This window comes from Montipora foliosa, chromosome 4 (assembly GCF_036669935.1).
Source record: "Montipora foliosa isolate CH-2021 chromosome 4, ASM3666993v2, whole genome shotgun sequence".
Taxonomy (NCBI): domain Eukaryota; kingdom Metazoa; phylum Cnidaria; class Anthozoa; order Scleractinia; family Acroporidae; genus Montipora; species Montipora foliosa.
Genome location: NC_090872.1, coordinates 45812581 through 45830080, shown reverse-complemented (window position 1 = coordinate 45830080; position 17500 = coordinate 45812581). Strand labels below are relative to the sequence as shown.

Sequence of the window (17500 nt, the reverse complement as noted above, 5' to 3'; positions counted from 1 at the left end):
AGAATGTCATGCCATGGTGATTCTTTCCTGTTTTGATTATGCGAATATTTATTGAAAAAATATAGTTTGTATAAAAATTATTCCACAAAATCGGCTTACCAAGCGGCACACGGCAAGTGCGAACCTTATTCTGCCATTTCCTAAGTCATCACCAAGGCACCTGTATTGAGGCCGTACCATTTCTAAACTATTTATGCTATTTGAAAACGACTACGGCACCATTTGTTGCCACTGGCTACGAAGTTTAAACTGGACCAAAATAGGGTAACAACTTCCTGGCTTGACCCATGTAAGTGATTAAAGTTGTTAAGTTGTGTCTGCCATTCTTTATTAGACAAGTTCAAGACAAAGAATCAGGGTCACATTCATAGCGCATTTGGTACGACTGAATTCCATCAAAAATGTTGCAATTACCTTGCATACAACGTGATGTTCTTCCATTCTTTGGGAAGAAACTTCTAGGACTATAAATCTTAAGGTTACCTTAACTGGTGGCAAAAACAACGCTAAAATTGACCCCCATTGGTAGAGTAACATTCCACACCCCACTCCCCAAAGTTTATTTGGCATAAAATTGAAATTGATTAATAAGTCAATTTTCCATTTTTAACTGACAGAAGCTCTTATCTCTACTTGAAAACGATTTTCGTCTTATCAAAGTGAGCCAATAAAGCTTATTTCCAGTGACACTATTTCTGCTGTCCTTAATTTGACGTGATTCTTGATTCCAAACATCAACACGCAGAAAAGACACACGTAAAAACATTTGTTTCTAAGTGGGTCAAACGGAAATTTGGTATCTGTTCGCGGTTTCATCAACGTTACAGAGAACGTAAAACAGAGAAAACAAATGGTTTATTGTGAAACTTTTGATAGTAACATAGACCTTAAAGCAAAAAAATACGTTAATATCTTACTGTTTCGTGTTTCAACTGAATGGGTTGCCACACTCTACTTACCTACTGCATTATATAATCTGATACAATAATAAAACGGTCACGCAAGCTTTGTCCTCATATAGCACAATGAGAAAGCAACTTGTTGAATCGAAGAAGAGGGCAGCAGTGGTGAGAGCATTCACCTTCCACAAATGTGGCCCGGGATCGATTCCCGGATTCTACGCCATATGTGGGTTGAGTTTGTTGGTTCTCTACTTTGCTCTGAGAGGTTTTTCCCCGGGTTCTCCGGTTTTCCCCTCTCCTCAAAAACCAACATTTGCAGGCGTAGCTCAGTTGGCTAGTGCGCGGCTTTCGGAGCGAGGGGTCCCCAGTTCGATCCTCAGTGCATTATGACTTCAACGTCTGTTTCGGCTTCCCTCTGATCCCTGTAGCTATAGCTTTAAATATCTGTGAAACGGAGCACTGACAGAGGGAGGATGATAAAAGGCGCACGTCGGCTTCCATTGATACCAGTTTCGTAACTGAAGGAGCTACCGACGTTAAATAAATTTACTTTACTTTACTTTAACGGGGACACACTCTCCAAAAGGGGCTTTAGACAAATTCTATCACTGTCTTCTTGGGAGATTAAAATCATTTAAACAATATTGCTATTAGCGTTAATATTCAGTGGTTAATTTAGCAAACATCACTCTCAAACGTGCTCATCATAGTCAAATCTGCCCACTGTTATTTTGCTACTTTTGCAGATACTCAGCAGTGACCGCTATTTTGTACAGCACAGACCTCAGTCTGAAGGAAAATAATCCATATCACTTAGGGGGCTGTCCAAACAGGACTAAAACAAATAAACCATGACCCCTGAATAAAGACACTTAGTTGGAAAAACTCCTAATTCCAGTTAGAATGCATTGCCAAAGAGATAATTATATAAATCATCACTTTGCCAATCAGCTTATTAAGAGCTGTGTTCATGTATATAGCAATCATTGTGTGAAGGCATTCCTCCAGTCTGACCAAAATGTCCGCTGGAGTCTATCGCAGGGTGCAATTGTGCTTTGTCTTCTTTTCAGTTGTGTTGCTGAATCAAGACTGCAAAGGTATTTTGAATTCTCTCCTTCGCACCATTGATTTTCCATTATTTTATGCTCCAATTAAACCTCTCTTCGTCAATTGATGCAGAAACGAAGATTTTGGGGAGGGGCACTAGCCCTGGCATAAGGAAGTACAGGAAGAATAATGTTGCAAACGCTATCTAAAAACAGTTTTAAGCAGCATTCTTACCGCTTTCAGTGCACCTGCGAAAATGCCCCGTATATGAAAACTTGCGCCAGGATTTTTTGGCCAACTTTTCATGCTCCAGGTAGCCTGTCTTTCAGAATTGAAGCAGCAACGAAGAACTGGGGGGTGGGGCGCATGCCCAGCAATCAGAAAATACCGAATGAAAATTGTTAAAAACCCAATTGAAAGCCAGCTTTAAGCAACAGTTTGACTCCTTCCAATGCATCTGCGAAATTTCCCTGCCTAGGGAACATTGCGCCAGACGTTTTCGCCATTATTTCATGCTCTAGATGAGTTAATGCAGCAACCAAGAACTGGAGGTGGGGCACATGCCCAGCCCTAAGGAAGTACCGATCGAATAATTTTGTTGAAAACTCGATTTTGTCGGTTTTATGCAGCATTTTCACCGCTTTAAGGGCATCTGCGAAATTGCCTTGTCTAGGGATTCGAGCGATATTCTTTGTTTTTTTAGTCGGGAGAAGCGTTGTGATAGGACTGTGAATAAAAAAACTCAATCCTGAAAACATACTTCTCAAGACTTGCCATGAATTCAGACTCACACAAAACATGTTATATTTCTTATTAATAGCTTCTAGTTTCAAGACCGGAAAAGTAAACATAACGGCATCAAGTCCAGGACTATTTGCTTGCAAGGCAATTTCTTTCGCTCAACCTTTCTACGGAAGACAGGAAGTTAAAGTGTTTGCCTCCTTTGGCTATTCCGTGAGAAATTCAGGCCTTGGTAACGGCGCTGCCATTTGGGTGGAGTCAGAAGACAGGCATCAATTCAAGACTTGTATTTCTGAATACGATCAAGGTTCCAATGGGAGCGCAGAAGTTAACTGGATTGCTGTCCAATCTGCTCCATCTGGAGCTCAAATAGGAAGTGTTGCGCTGAACCCCTGGACCACTGAAACAAAGTGCGAAAGGATCGTCTTTCCTCAGGTAAGTCTCGCCCGAAGAGGTTTGCTTATTTTTGTGATAAAATAATTATCCAAACATGCTTCAGAGCTATCACCTGTATACCCGAGGGGATTTTCTTGTTCGATGGAAAATTATATACATAGCGCGCACAAAGAGAGGCAAATACTGTATTTACAACCAAGTTTTTAAAATGTTTTTTCCAAAGCAAGCTACAGATATGGTCAAAGTTTTCATTTCTATTCCCTTAAGGCACTTCAAAAATTATACTGATTGAAACTTCAAATGGTTAGTGGACCGTAACATGATCAGTGAAAATGGGTCCCTGCCAAGAAAATAGCAAATACGTTGACAGGAGATCACGTGGTGATTAGGTTATGTAACAGCGTATCTTGGATGTCTTCAAGTTCTCTATAGGATCATTGGCTGATGATGTTTTTCGTCTTTCAGCCTTTCTTGATTCCACCAAATATTGTTGTGACACCTAGTCACCAGACTTTAGAGAGACCACAAGATGCCTTGGCTTTTTGGATTGAAGATTTTACCGTTGACAATTTTACACTTTGTGTTCGGGAAACAAAGATTTTTGCTGGCCTTCATGAAAACATCAGAATTGTAAGTTTTTACGTGATTGATGCAATGCAACGTCGCTCAATTGTAAGAAACACTAAGTTGCATCTCATCATTTTCACAGTTTAGTTCCAAACACAGGCAGTGACCAATACCAGGCAGAGCCTTGAAGTTGAATTACATTCAACCAAGGAGACAAGTGGGAAAAACATATTACTCGGTCATTAAAACCGACTTGCCTCAGGAGCTCAATCAGGATCGCAACGCGTTTCAACGTCTGCCTTTTTTTCTCCAGTTTCACAGCGTGCAGTTGTTTCGTGTATCATACTTGAGAAGCCAAAATTAGATACGAATGAAAACACATTATTAAGATTCGTATACCAAATTGAATCAAATTGCCAATGTCAATTGTCATCTGCGTCAATATACATCATCATCGGTGGGTCTCTAGGGGTAGCTCGTCCCGGGCGACGAAACTCAGTCCCCGATGTTTCCGAAATCTACCTTAGTCTACCTGAGGTCTTAATTTTTGGGTGAAATGTTCTGAAACTGCAGTAGATACCCCTTCTTCCAGGCCTGCTGCAATCTCAGAACATTTTCTTTCCAACCAGCATGCACATAACGACATAAGACCCATCCCACTAGAACGTATACACACATCCCGTGAAGCCATACGCAAGGCTCGAGAAGCGTATCTAATTGACAGGTGTCAAACACTTGAACCAAAAGGTATAAACAACTTACTCCCTGAAAAAATCATGCAGGCATGCCAGACGAAATACTGGAAAAAAAATACTAGCCTCAGCCATACAGGCAGCCTTGCTTTTATTATTCGAGTCTGGATCCGGCACCTTTCGGCTTTGTCCGGTTGGCCCTTGCATGCAAAAATTGTTCATTTACGACCTTCCGAGCGACTCAGACCGACGTCAACCGAAGTCTACCCCAGCCAACTGAAGCTTTGGGTGAACTGGGTTTTGGTATGTCCCAGGACCATCGCTAGTGAAGTTGTTCCCACAAGGCTAGCCAGGGGTAACGTTGGCCTGCCAGCAGGCTCTTTCTTTGCGGGGCGAGCGTCAAAGCGAGAACTGAGATGGGAGGGCGAGAAAGGGAACCTGCACGAGTCCTGCCACGTCCAAATCTTAGATGCAAAATACTGATTGGCTTTCAATTACTTGCTGACCTCATCATTGATCAACTTCCGGTATAAGGAAAAGCGAAAACGGCTCAGCACAAAGTTGCAGTGGTTAGAAGAGCCCGTGAGAATGTTGCAATTTTAATGTAACCTTAAAGGTCGAGCAACGTGATGCTGTAGCATTTCTGCTAAATGAAGGACGTTCTACAAACTCTTGTTTTTCGGCCATCGTAGCTTAATTAAGAATAAAATATAAACAGCGGAGACTAACCCTAACAAAAGAAGATTACATGACAGAAAAATTGAACACTTTAAGACTCTAACAAGTAAAGATCGTCATTCAGCTATTGCAAATTATTTTGCATCGCTGTTTTAAAAGAATTTGAATTTGTTTTCAATGCAATTTAGGAGGCAGTATGTCCCAGTAATATAAACTAACGTACCGTAAGTTCAAGGAGTTGCTTATCAACATACTCCACTTTATTCATATAAAAGCTTTAAGCAACTTGCTGTTAAGTTCCTAATATATCTTTTTTAACCTGAATTTCAAAAGATAGTAAATATCACTGTTTTTATTGGTGTGAATATTTCGCTAACGAGCCGTTGTTGGAACGCATTGCTCCAGCATTCGCTCTACTGCAATTGAGATTCTTCGTTTTAAGAACCAGAACTAGCAGTCTCTCTTGCAGTGTCATCATGAATATTAAGCTAAACGATCGAGGGAAACAAAATGGCTGATCCAGATCTAAGCGACAACGGCCCTGGAAATTGTGAAAGGTTTCGTTGCCGTGTTTGTATGCGCACAGAATACGGAGTCAAAAACAAAGCCAAGCGCCTTTAATTTGTCAGAAGGCTTTTTATTATCGGCTAAGGTTGTGTATATCCTATGAAAATGTGAAAATTCATTTGTGGGTCAAAAAAATCACTAAAACTACCTAAAAGTTGCTGAAGGGTCGAGAAATTGCTCAAACCTGGTCTTTCCGGCCTTTGACGGGAACCCAGTCTCCGATGTCACCCACAGTCCATCTCAGCCTACCTGAGGATTTAGGCGAACTGGCTAGGTGCGTAGCGGACCCCACCACTTACCTTGGAAAAGATCCGCTCCGTTTTGCCATAGGTATGCCCAGCTCGAACGGCTAGAGTTACGGGGCTGAATCTTGGTATGCGGATTCTGGCATGTTTTTTCGAGAAATAGAATACAAAATACAAATAAGTTATACCATTAGAAGAATACAAATGGTTACAATTAAAATTAATAAAATCATGAATTACATGAATAACAACCACTGCATCCGTCTAAGAGGTCACTTCGATCAAGTCTACGTATCCTTGTCATAAAATGCTAGAGACTGGCAGCCAATCTAGCAATCTGTCTTTACTCGATAGCATGCTCCAGAGTCTGGGGCCCAAAATATCTCAGCGAATATCTCCGAAACTTTACTATGATCCATTATCTAGGATCTCCATTGTTGTTTGATACAATATTAAGATCCGTCCTAATTGTTTTTTCACTGAGTAGTGGCTTGAAGGTTCTGAAGAAATCCCTAAGGTTTCTTTTCAGTCCTCCAATACTACACTTGCTAATATTCTTTGCTTCGTAGCTTCATTTCTGCATTTCCGTTCATACTCATAGTTCTCCGAAGTTTTGTTTTTACCGATACATTGCCTCAGCCTTTCGTTTCGTTCGTATGGCATTCTTCCATTTTGTTGTCATTTTCGGGAAATCATGGTCTCTCACTCGCATTGATTTAATTGGCGCGTGTTGATCAATAGCTTTTGTCATTAATGTGTTCCAGAAATACAACTGACCATTCTACATGACCGAATATTCTCTAACATACCACGGTGCTAGAGATAAATCCTGACTGAAAGTCTTGGCATTGAAATTTTTGTAGCTACGAAATATGTGGCAAGCATGATACACCGTCCTCATCATCGGGTTCCGGCAATGTTTAACTGAATTTGTGAGCTACTTGAGATGAATTCCGCCGTCATGCTCAGTTTTATTCCTCAAAACAAATGGTCATTCGTAGGAACTGCCCATTTTCCCTTTTACTTCTTATGGTGAATTGTGTAGCATTTTCGTGCGCTAAACAATTCTTCAAATTCACACAGAGCAACCGATCGTCCATCTTTTAAAGTCCCTAAGAAATGCACCAGTAGGTTTGGCTCCTTGATCTGCGAATTGTTTTTTTTATTAAAGGCCTCGTTGAGCTGTCACAAAACACCACAAAAAGGCAGTGAAAAAAGGTATTTATTTTGGCAGCCTGATCGCATGTTAATGAACCTTCACTATAGGTGTAACAATGTGACCATTTTATTTTGGACATCAAGTGGTTACGAAAAGCGTAGTTATGTGAACGAAAACTTGGGGTGAATATCAACAAACAAATGGGAAAAACTTAGCCCGTTCACAATCTCAGCGAACTCCTAACGGGAAGGTTTTTAGCAGAGCTTAAGGCATTATTTTCAAACTTGTTGGCAAAGGTTTGAAGAAAAGTTGTTGCGCTATATTTGTTTTAATTAATCATTGCCTCCTAAAAGGGCCTTTTACAGGCAGACGATTTCATTTGTCAATGGAGGCCGGGTCAGGTAACATCATCGAGGACTACTCACAAACTATGTTCCTATTAACCCTTTGCCTCCCAAGAGGGTAACTTACACGTATTAACCTGTGTAATGCCAGACGATTTTTTCCGCGAATTGGGGCCACTTCAAGGATAAAAGGGTTGATAGTGAGTCTAACAATTTTTATGAATCTTTTGCGTCTAGAACTGGTTGGCGTTTACAAACTTAAGTATCGTGAATGTTTCCTTGACCGGCAGTTTGGCGTTTCCAAACAGCAGCTCCCCATCTCAGCAAAATAACTTCACTTTCTGCAAGGTAACGAATAAGAGTGCAAGGAGGCTGCTTTGTCTATCGCCTACGGATTTTTTGCTTATTTAGTATTTGTCACAGCTGTTATGTTTGTTATGTGCTGTTTCCTTCCGTATGCTGAGGACCCCACGAACATGAAGCTTTACGTTTTACCATAAAAAAGTAAAGCAGGTTCACTTTTACGTTTTTTGCTAGTTATTTCCAGAATACTCTGCATTTCGGAAGTTTATTGAAGAAAAATGTGCCGTGTTGCTACTTTCAAAAGCAAAAGCAAAAGACCATCATGTTTGCTCTGAATATCTCATGCCAATTAATTGCCAGGTTTATACAGAACATTTCGTCTTTAGATTATATTTAATGCAGTTCATGCGATAGCTCACATTTTAGAAACCTGGTTTCTGGTTGCATTCTTGAAAAACTCCCCTTAATAAAAAATGCGGTTGTTTTCACAGAAAGTCAACTTTATGATTCCATTTTTCGCCCCGCCTGTGGTAGTAATAACACTAAAACGCAGACCCAGTGATGAGAAGACGAGTTCCAGTTCATCTGCAGAATGTGCGGCACTAACCACTTGGATTGAGGTGAGCAAGCCTGCAATGCATACAGCGTCCGAGATAAGTGAAGGGTATGCTAAAAGCTAATAAAAAGAAATACCTCTAAATCGTTTATAGCCTATTTATGTAACAGGCACTCCCTTTCCAACCGTTGTACCCGCGACTGCGCTCTACCCAAGCAAACAATCCTAGGTCCCTTGTTATCATCTATTTGAACGATCAAATTGGGCTCGCAGTCTCTTCAAATACTCCCGTTAATCACAGTCCAGCTCCTGCCCATGATTTGTCATGACTGGATTTAAAGACACTGATTACAGGCTCACATCGAACTGAGAGCTTGGCCCGTTATGAAAGATACCCAATTTATGTGAAAAGATCGAGGAAAAATTATGCTGGACAATATTTTGTTACAAGGCCATCCTTGCAACTGAAATAAGTACAGATTTGACTACGAAGGTTTCCTAAAGGAAACCATTGAAATTAATAACTTGTTGTACCGCAAAGAAAATAGAAAGTTTGGGTTTTATTCTTCATACGTAATCCTTCTTATTCTTTAGTACACCACCAAAACAGAGACGGAGATATGTGTTAAAAGTCATAACAGCAACGGGAAAATGAAGGATCTCATTGGAATCGATTACCTGATTGTTGGAGGTAAGAGAAAGAAGTGAACCACCACAAAAAAACGGAAACAGAATTAGTAGACAAAAACGTTCTCAGCTTTGACACATCCCTTCTCTCTTTTTTTCCTGCGTTTATCATTTCATAGGCAGTGAGCCCTCGCGTATTGTTTTCTGTTAGGCTTTATTTATAAAACGCATAAAATAAACTGCTCTTGATAACTGGCAGATCGGAATATGCTTTCCTTAACACGTAGAAGAGTGCTTTTGCACTCTACGTCTACAACTGTTGAGTTAAGCATTATCATCGTGTGAGGCATAAAGGTATTGTAGTTGCAGGAACACTCTTCTCCACAATTTGGCTAAGCGCGTGTTTGTCTGAAGGCCCGCTATTTTTCGAGCCTTTTGCAGGTGCCAAGTTTCCGCTGTAGCTTAAAAACGGGGTGTAAGTCACCAAACTTACAATCATGATATTAAACGTGTTGAAAGACTAAAAAAAGAGGGCTGCAAGTTTTCAAGACCTTTTAGAAATGCGCCCCAGGTTCAAGTCTTGAGGGTTTTCTTGATTCTCGACCATGCTCTGAGGGGTTGTTTATTCCAGGTCCCCTAATTTTTCTCGCTTACCAAAAACCAACATGCATCTGTTTTCACCAAGCTGTAACTTTGCTCCAAGGTCACACAAGTACGGTATAAGGGTTGCCAAAGGCGCCTGGTCATGTGCTGTCTGTCTGCCTTTGTTGAGACGCGTCGCACGCTGTAGTGGCAAGGGCAATTTATTATTTATGTCTTTATTTATTTACCATTGTCATTTATTTATTGTACGCGATTTCCAGTCATCTTACATCCAAAACTTACTTGGAAACTAAATGCTATTTTACTCATGTTTCCAGACTGGGACCCTTGTCTAAATGTGACATGCGAGCATTATTGTGTGTGCAAGGCTTTTGGTCCATTCAGTGCTCGCTGTGTGAGCATCGAGAGTTGTCCATCGTCGCAAGAACCGATTTGTTCGTCAAATGGCACAACTTACGATAATAAGTGTCTTTTTGAACAAGAAATGTGCTTGCTGAAGCTAAACTTTACAATTCAGCATCCTGGCAGCTGCGAAGGTGATCGTCTCAATACATCATGTTGTTCAAAATTGAGTTAGCAAACAATTAGGGAACGAATCCACAGAAAAGGGAAAAGGGAGTCAATTAGTGGTAAGGTTTTGTGAAAGAACTTCGATAGCTTATCAATGAGAGAATTATCTTTGAAGAAAGAAAAGTTTAAAATGCTTGCATTTCTAGAGGCAGGTCAAGCTAAAAGATAAAAAAAAGCAATTAATTGCAATTCATGCCAGGATTTCCCTCGAGATCCTTTGGAAAGAAAACCAAGCGAAAAGTGATTGTTACGAATCTTCCAGTTTTTCAACTGCTTACCTGACAAGTCTCTGAGACAGTCTGACAGTCCAGAGCCTTACAAATCCTATAGAGCTCTTCGGGAGTTATTAACTCTTTTCGAAAAACTTCCAGAAGTCTGGTTAACTTATTAACGCTCAAACGTTTTAGAACGTAAAAGGGAACGAAGAAAAGAAAAACTGAGATTTGTCAAATTTAATGCAGTGCTAGAAAACATGGCCAACATTATAGCTAATGCAAGAGAGAATCCCCTTGACTGGGTCTTAAAACTCGGACTACTTACTTGCAATGTTTTCTTTTTTCTCGTGCCTAAAGGATTTCCTCTCCAGAGAGGTCGTCGACACATGCCTCACATTCCATGGGTAGGGTATTCCCATTGTGAGGTCATTCCTTTCCAGCCCTACGTTTTCTACCCTGAAAAACCCATTGAAGTGCAAATCACTGTCAATCATGTGGATACTGGTGACATGTCCTATGTCCACGATGCTGCAGTATCTTGGGTTGAAAATGTAAATTATGAGCAATTTACCGCCTGCGTGATGGCGTCAGGATTTAATGAGCGGAGATACACTGCTAACGTAACGGTGGATTGGATGGGTTATCAGGGAGCTCCGGCGGGTGGAATAAGCGGAGAGAAAAGAATATCACAGTGGTGGACTGGGACGACTTGTGAGACAGTGAATTTTCCTTCGGTAAGTTTGGACTCAAAGCAAACTTTGGAAGGAGGGAATAATGAAGTTTAGTGTTTGATAATGACTCTAAGACATAATTTTGGAGTCTCGACTCTGTAAAGTCCCAATAAAGTGGGAATGATTGCAAGACATTCCCCCTTTTAAGTTAATTTCTCTTTGTTTTCTCCACCTTAAATATTTTAAGTAACCAGTGTGTAGCACTTCAAGTTACACTCTGTCGTTCTGTCGTGCTTCACGGCGAACGTTTAAAAAAACAACTTTGCCGCTTTTGTCATTTTGTCGATTGCGAGGTCGTATTGTATAACTCGTTTTCTATCTCGATTATATTACCCGTGAAATTCATTTATTAGAACTGCGGGTTGAAATGATCTCTTAGCGAAAGATCATCACGGAAGTTTCCTTATTTGCGGTATTCTCTCGTTTTTAAAATACTCTTTCTTTCTGGTTTCAGGGAAAGTTCTCAAAGAAACCCTTAATTTTAATCACCGCTGTTCATCACCATGCAGGATTAAAAAGGGACGCGGCCAGTATTTGGTTGGAGGATGTCACACAATCTTCTTTCAAAATATGTTTAAGAGAACTGCAAAATTACGCGGGCTCCCATGAGGATATTCACACCGTAAGAATGTTTGTTTGATTAGGAAACTTTCCATGTATTAAATTTCAGCTTGATAAGCATACTTAGAGGACACAATAAAAGGGGCGTTGGCGTCCTACCAGCCTCATGATCAGGAAGAATGAAGAGGCTAGTTTCAAAAGAAGCTGTGGTGATGCGTTGGTGGGGAGGGAAACATTTAAAATTTGGATTTATATATCGAATTTATAAATGTAGAATAACCATCTTAAGAGAGATTCGTCAGACAGCGAATCAGAAATCACTTACTGAGGTCGGTTTGCATACTCCTGAACAATATGTCAAGGCAAAATCAGTGTCACATGATAAATAAGGTGATTGTGAACATAAAGGTCATTTTCAATCAAATTGTGTTAACTAATGTGAGTCACAACGGGCTCACACCCTTTCTTGACTATCCATATACCTGTTGGCTTGTTGTATTCCTTATATGTAATTCTACAGCTTTTAAATGGGAATGGAAAATGATAACCATAAATAACTATAAAAAGAAAAAATGTCATCAATTAGGCACCATGTGCAATGTAGGGCGAGCGCGTGTAAAACTGTCAAGCAGACTGGAGAGCTTCTATGCTTGAATGCTTGACTTGCGGTTGAAATTTACTTGTCATAATCGTTATCAACAAACTTACCAACGGTCGCCTTTTGCCTTTTTGCCACAGACACTTTTGCAGTCTTGTAAATTATGACCTTTGTTGTCTTTTCTTACATCACATTTCATTGCTATACGTTTTCACCTTGGATTTTGTATCTCGTTCCTTTTTTTAGAACTGGTTGGCATTCTCGTCTCTTCACAGACCTCTCTTTTCTGAACTCGGTTCTGTCTACTTTGCAGCCTCTCAGCCTCCTCCGGCGGATTTCAACAACGCCTTCTGCAGGGTTAGATATATTTTTTATCTGCAACAGTGTTATTCCATGAATGATAAATCTTCATATCTTTGGTGTAACAACAATATCACTTAGCTAAATTGTATACAGTTTCATTCCGTTATTGTTTTATTGTGACCGATAACTTTCTCTTGCTTTATCTAGGACATCCACTTCAGTAGAGTCTACAACAGTCCTCCGAATGTTTTTGTATCTGCTAATCACTCCTCTAGTGGTGGGAATAGGGATCCGGTGCATAATTCCATTACAGCTTGGGTGGAGGTAAAACAACAGCCAAAAGAAATATAATACTGCCTGGAAAATTATTTCTTGTTTAAATCGAGATATTAGAAAAAAAACCAACTACCTTTTCTTTGCAGTCACTGCTGATTTCATATTTAGAGAAGATTGCGGGACTATGGAAAGGAAGCGCAAAGAATAAAAATCAACAGAGGTGCATTAAACCTGGCATTAAAAGGCAAAAATGTTGGGACAAACAACACCACAAAAATAAAATTACATAAACTTCACAACACACTGCTGCAATCCTTTCGTATTATTCGGACAGCTCGTATCTCGTCTATGTTATAGTTGTTGTTGGTGATGATGATGATGATGATGATGATGATGAGAATGATGATGTTAATGTAACCTTCCATGAGTCAGTCTTCCTCGAGGTATCACATATAGATTTAGCCAAGCCTAAAAGCGGAGCTCCCTGGCTATTTATTCTTACTGCCTGTAGGGTTAGTGAACATAAAAGGTTTCGAATTGTCCGCGTTTTGGTGTTTCAGGTTGCTGCTTAATGAAATCATTTTCTTTGCTTTCTTCTATAGAACAATTCATTGCCTTACTAGTGAATTCCACGGTAAATTTCACGCGAAAAGCCGATATCGCATGAATCACGAAACGATGAGTGCGATATCGGTTTTTCGTGTGAAATTTACTTTGGAATTCACCAGTTTGGCAATGAATTTTTCTTGAACCGCATGAGTTTTAAAAAGAAAAAAAAAGCACACCCTCAGCGAGCAAATGGAAAAGGAAAAAAGCCATTTCAGAGTCAACTGTCAATAGCCAGCGGATAGGAATCACGCTAAAATTAGAAATCATCAAAAAATTTTGAAAGCTCATGATCAAGGGCAAAAAAGAGTTTTCCTGATGTACTTTATTCCACTTTATCTCTGAAAACGAGATCATTCACATTTTGATGTAATTCATTGAAACACGCCAGGTTGGCTTGGAACAAGAAACGGCAAAATACGGCAATCCAACCAAGAAAAGACGAATTTCGAACAAGATCCGCTGCAACACTAAATTAAACTTACCTTTAGGCACCCTGAAAACACAAACTAGTGAAATGTCCCCATAATTTTACGAAAACTCATTGCAATTAAAATTTAAAAAGTTCATGTTCGGTCCCATTTTAGAGCAAAGCAAACAAACAAATCAACCTTTCCTTTATGTCCAAAAGAGTACTGATAATTGTTATTTAATTCCAGTTGACAATAAAAATTCAAGTTTCATGCCTGAACAGAGAAAGAACCGATTAAGCCACTATTTTAAAATACCCATCCACTTTTAATAACGCATCCGTAAAAATAACAAACGGTTTAGTGCCCAAGGAAAGAATTTGTGGAGTAACTTCTTCCACTAAGTATGAGCTATGAGGTCCTATTACTGATATTCTGTTTTGTCTTTGTCTTTCTCTATCGGTCTCCTTTTGTTTCTGTTCTAGACATAGGTCCTCCAGGCATTATGTAACCTTATCAGAGCTTCTAAAGATATGCCAAAAATTGCAATGCAGAGAAAAAAGCAGCTCTAAAAAATTAAAAATAAACATGCAGCTTTAAGTTTATATCCTCCGATGCTTGATTTGAATAACTGCGTAGCCACAAATATGGACCACAGCTATCATGATATGTCAAACTGGATTGAAACCAGCGAAAAATGCAGAAAGAAGACATTTTCCAAACCGTTTTCCACCTGGACACGAAAAGTGTTGACTGTGTAAGAACTATAGTTGACGTAGTATGGCCGTGTAGCCGCGTCGAGCCACAGAAAGCGCGCGAAAAATGAAGCGTCGTTTATGTTTTGGTAAGTTAACCTGGCTTGAGCTTGCAATCCAATCGAAAACCAGTACCTGGTCAGCAGTCAACTTAAAAAAAACAGCTGACCTCGGTAAGCTCTAAACTTCAGCTCGCAATATGGTCACGTGATACTGGTCAGCGTATACCTTGTTTTGACAGGTGTCAATTGATCATAACATGGATGTCCAATATTAAAGATGCATGGTGTAAAATAGCGTGATACTGGTCACTTTGGCAAACATGGAGGGGTGGACGTACGTACGTACGGACGGACATCCTGACGGTCCATGACGTTATGGTTATAAAACCAAAATTGCTCGCATCGATGGGTTACCATCTTTTCTTCACTATGGTGCTCCGTGCGCGCGCACCTTCGGCACAACAACCACAGTGGAAAATTGAACCGGTAGTGGGCTATTAATTGTAGTAGCTATTAATTAGCTTCATGGCACATTAAAAATCACTTCATTGACGTATTCTGTTGACATTTACTGTTTTCCTTGTAATTGCAGTACATTAACACGGACAGAGCACGAATTTGTCTGAAAGAATTGTACGAATCAAGATATGACCCGCTTTCTATATCATACGCTGTTGTGTCAGGTAAGCTTGAAAGAAGTAATTCAAAGAAATTAATGTTCAGTCATCGTTGTTTCTGCTTCATAGTTAGTGATGCTGGTTGAGAAGTTACGGTTTGAAGCACTTTGTAGTTGCAGCGTACTCGGTGTTAGGCAGCATTCCTAGTGTTCTATTACACCCCTAATCAAGAACTGAGTAGACGGCGGTCAATTCAGCATGTAGTACAGAAAGCCTAAAAATTTAGACCAGAAGTTTGGTATTTTGTGAGAACCTGGTGATTTACCGTTGCATGAGTTTTTTTTTTTTATTGTTATATTATGCCAGATTTGAGTAATATGATGGTTCTTTAACCACGGAGTTCCCCAAGTCATTTTCCAGAACCTCTTACCTGTTCTTCAACTTTTCCGGCAGACTCGGCTGATGATAGTGCCCTGTGGTGTTTTTAATTTATGCTCCATAATCATCTTCGTCATCATCATCGTCATTATTATCAACTCCATGTTTATTGTTCTTGCTGTTGTTGATCATGGTGATAATGAATGTACTCCTTGTCCTGAATTGGCATTCTTTTTTTTTTCTTTTTCACTCAGATATCTGCCCATCTGGATGGGGCTATTTTAATGGTTACTGCTACTTCTCAAGCCGAGCATGTTCTTCATGGCTGAGCGCGGAATTAAAGTGTTCAGCAGTGGGTTCAAGTCTGGTTACTATACACAACCACGAAGAAAATGTTTACGTGCAGCATCGCAATAACGGCGAACGAAGCTGGATTGGTCTGAATGATCGAAGTGTTTGTTTGGACCAACCACGAATTGAGTAGTTTCAGGTTCTGGGCGCCAAGGCAACCAAACAACTGGAGAAACGAAGACTGTGTGCACACTCTTGGTGCTAAACATGGTTACACTTGGAATGACGTGTCATGTGACAGCTGCTACAATTTCACTTGTTTCAAAGGTACACTTTGTTTTTGCTTGGTTTAACTTTTACGTACCAAATAAATCATCGATTGAAGTAACGGTAAACAAACCTAGTGGAGAATCTGTCCCTCGCCCTGGGGCCTGGGACGTAACACTATTTTCGCCGTCGACTTTAATTGGCTAATACTCAAATACAAGCACCAAAATAAAAACGTTCTCAATCGACTCAGTCTCACACTGAGGAATGTTCTTTATACGATCTTATAATTTTGGTTGATCTCAGCCTCAACGTTCTTATAAAAAAATTCTTATAAAAAAAGTGTATAGTGTTTATGGAAATAGTTATGTTTCTGCCGATAAAGTAAAAAATTAATCGTCGTTAATGTGTACAGTTTACATGTACAGTGATCAAACAGATAAAGCACCTGAGCTGACAGCATGCAGTAAACAAACAAGCCTTACAATAACCAACATTATCATTCGATGTATTTTGTCCTTCCTTTTCATTGTTTTGCTGCAAATAATATTCTGCTCATGCGCAATTGAAATCCCGCTCTCGCGAGAAAATGGCAGATCGGTTCCCCAAGCTGTCAAAGAATGATTCGACATCTTTAGTTGATCGAAAGAACAGTGAGAATACTAAAAAAGGGACAAAAGTTGCACTCAACGTATTTCGAGAGTATCTCAAGGAAAGAAAGGTAGACGAAGAATCACTCGTGTCATCAACGCGAAGGACAAGTTGGCGAATGCATATGTACTGAAGAGATTTTATGCTGAAGCTAGAAAAAAGAATGGCGAGCTTCACGTGTCGGGATACGCTTTGAAAACTGTGAAATTCTTCAGCATTGTTGATGCCTAGTGTTATTGAACGTTTACATACATACATACATATTTTATTGCATAGCTCCCCCCTGGGGGCTCTTCCGCCATACATAAATATGAAATATTAAATTACAAAAAAAAAACAAGATAATAAGATAAGATAAGATAAAATAAGATAATAACTATTTACAAATAAAAATATAGATTATATATATATATATATATAAAAACAGCTTATATTTCAATATTAAATTCACATGTTACGAATTGAAAATATTCTTAAAAGTTCTCCTTTTAAAACCACTTAGGCTTTCCGTGTCTCTGATAAATTTAGGTAAAAAGTTAAAACTTTTAGCTCCACGGAAGGCAAAAGCCCTTTGCCCAGCCGCGATCCTACACTTGGGTAACGTAAGCTCGCTCTTTTGCCTGGTATCTCTTTGGTGAATTTCTGAGCGTTGTTTAAATCGTTCACAGAGATAGTTAGGAGTCAAGTTGTTGATGCATTTATAAACCATGACTAAGTCATTAAAGAGTAGTTTTTTCTTTACGTTAAGCCATTTAAGGGACTTCAGGGCTTCTGTAATGTGATCGTACTTTTTCAAGCCAGTTACGATCCTGCAAGCGTAATTCTGGACTAACTGAAGTTTT

At 39.6% G+C, this 17500-nt stretch overlaps 1 pseudogene; it reads left to right on the top strand.

The window, feature by feature from the left end:
- Positions 1-1910: 1910 nt before the first annotated feature.
- The window catches only part of LOC138000859 (uncharacterized), a 20921-nt pseudogene continuing 5331 nt past the window's right edge, over positions 1911-17500 (top strand).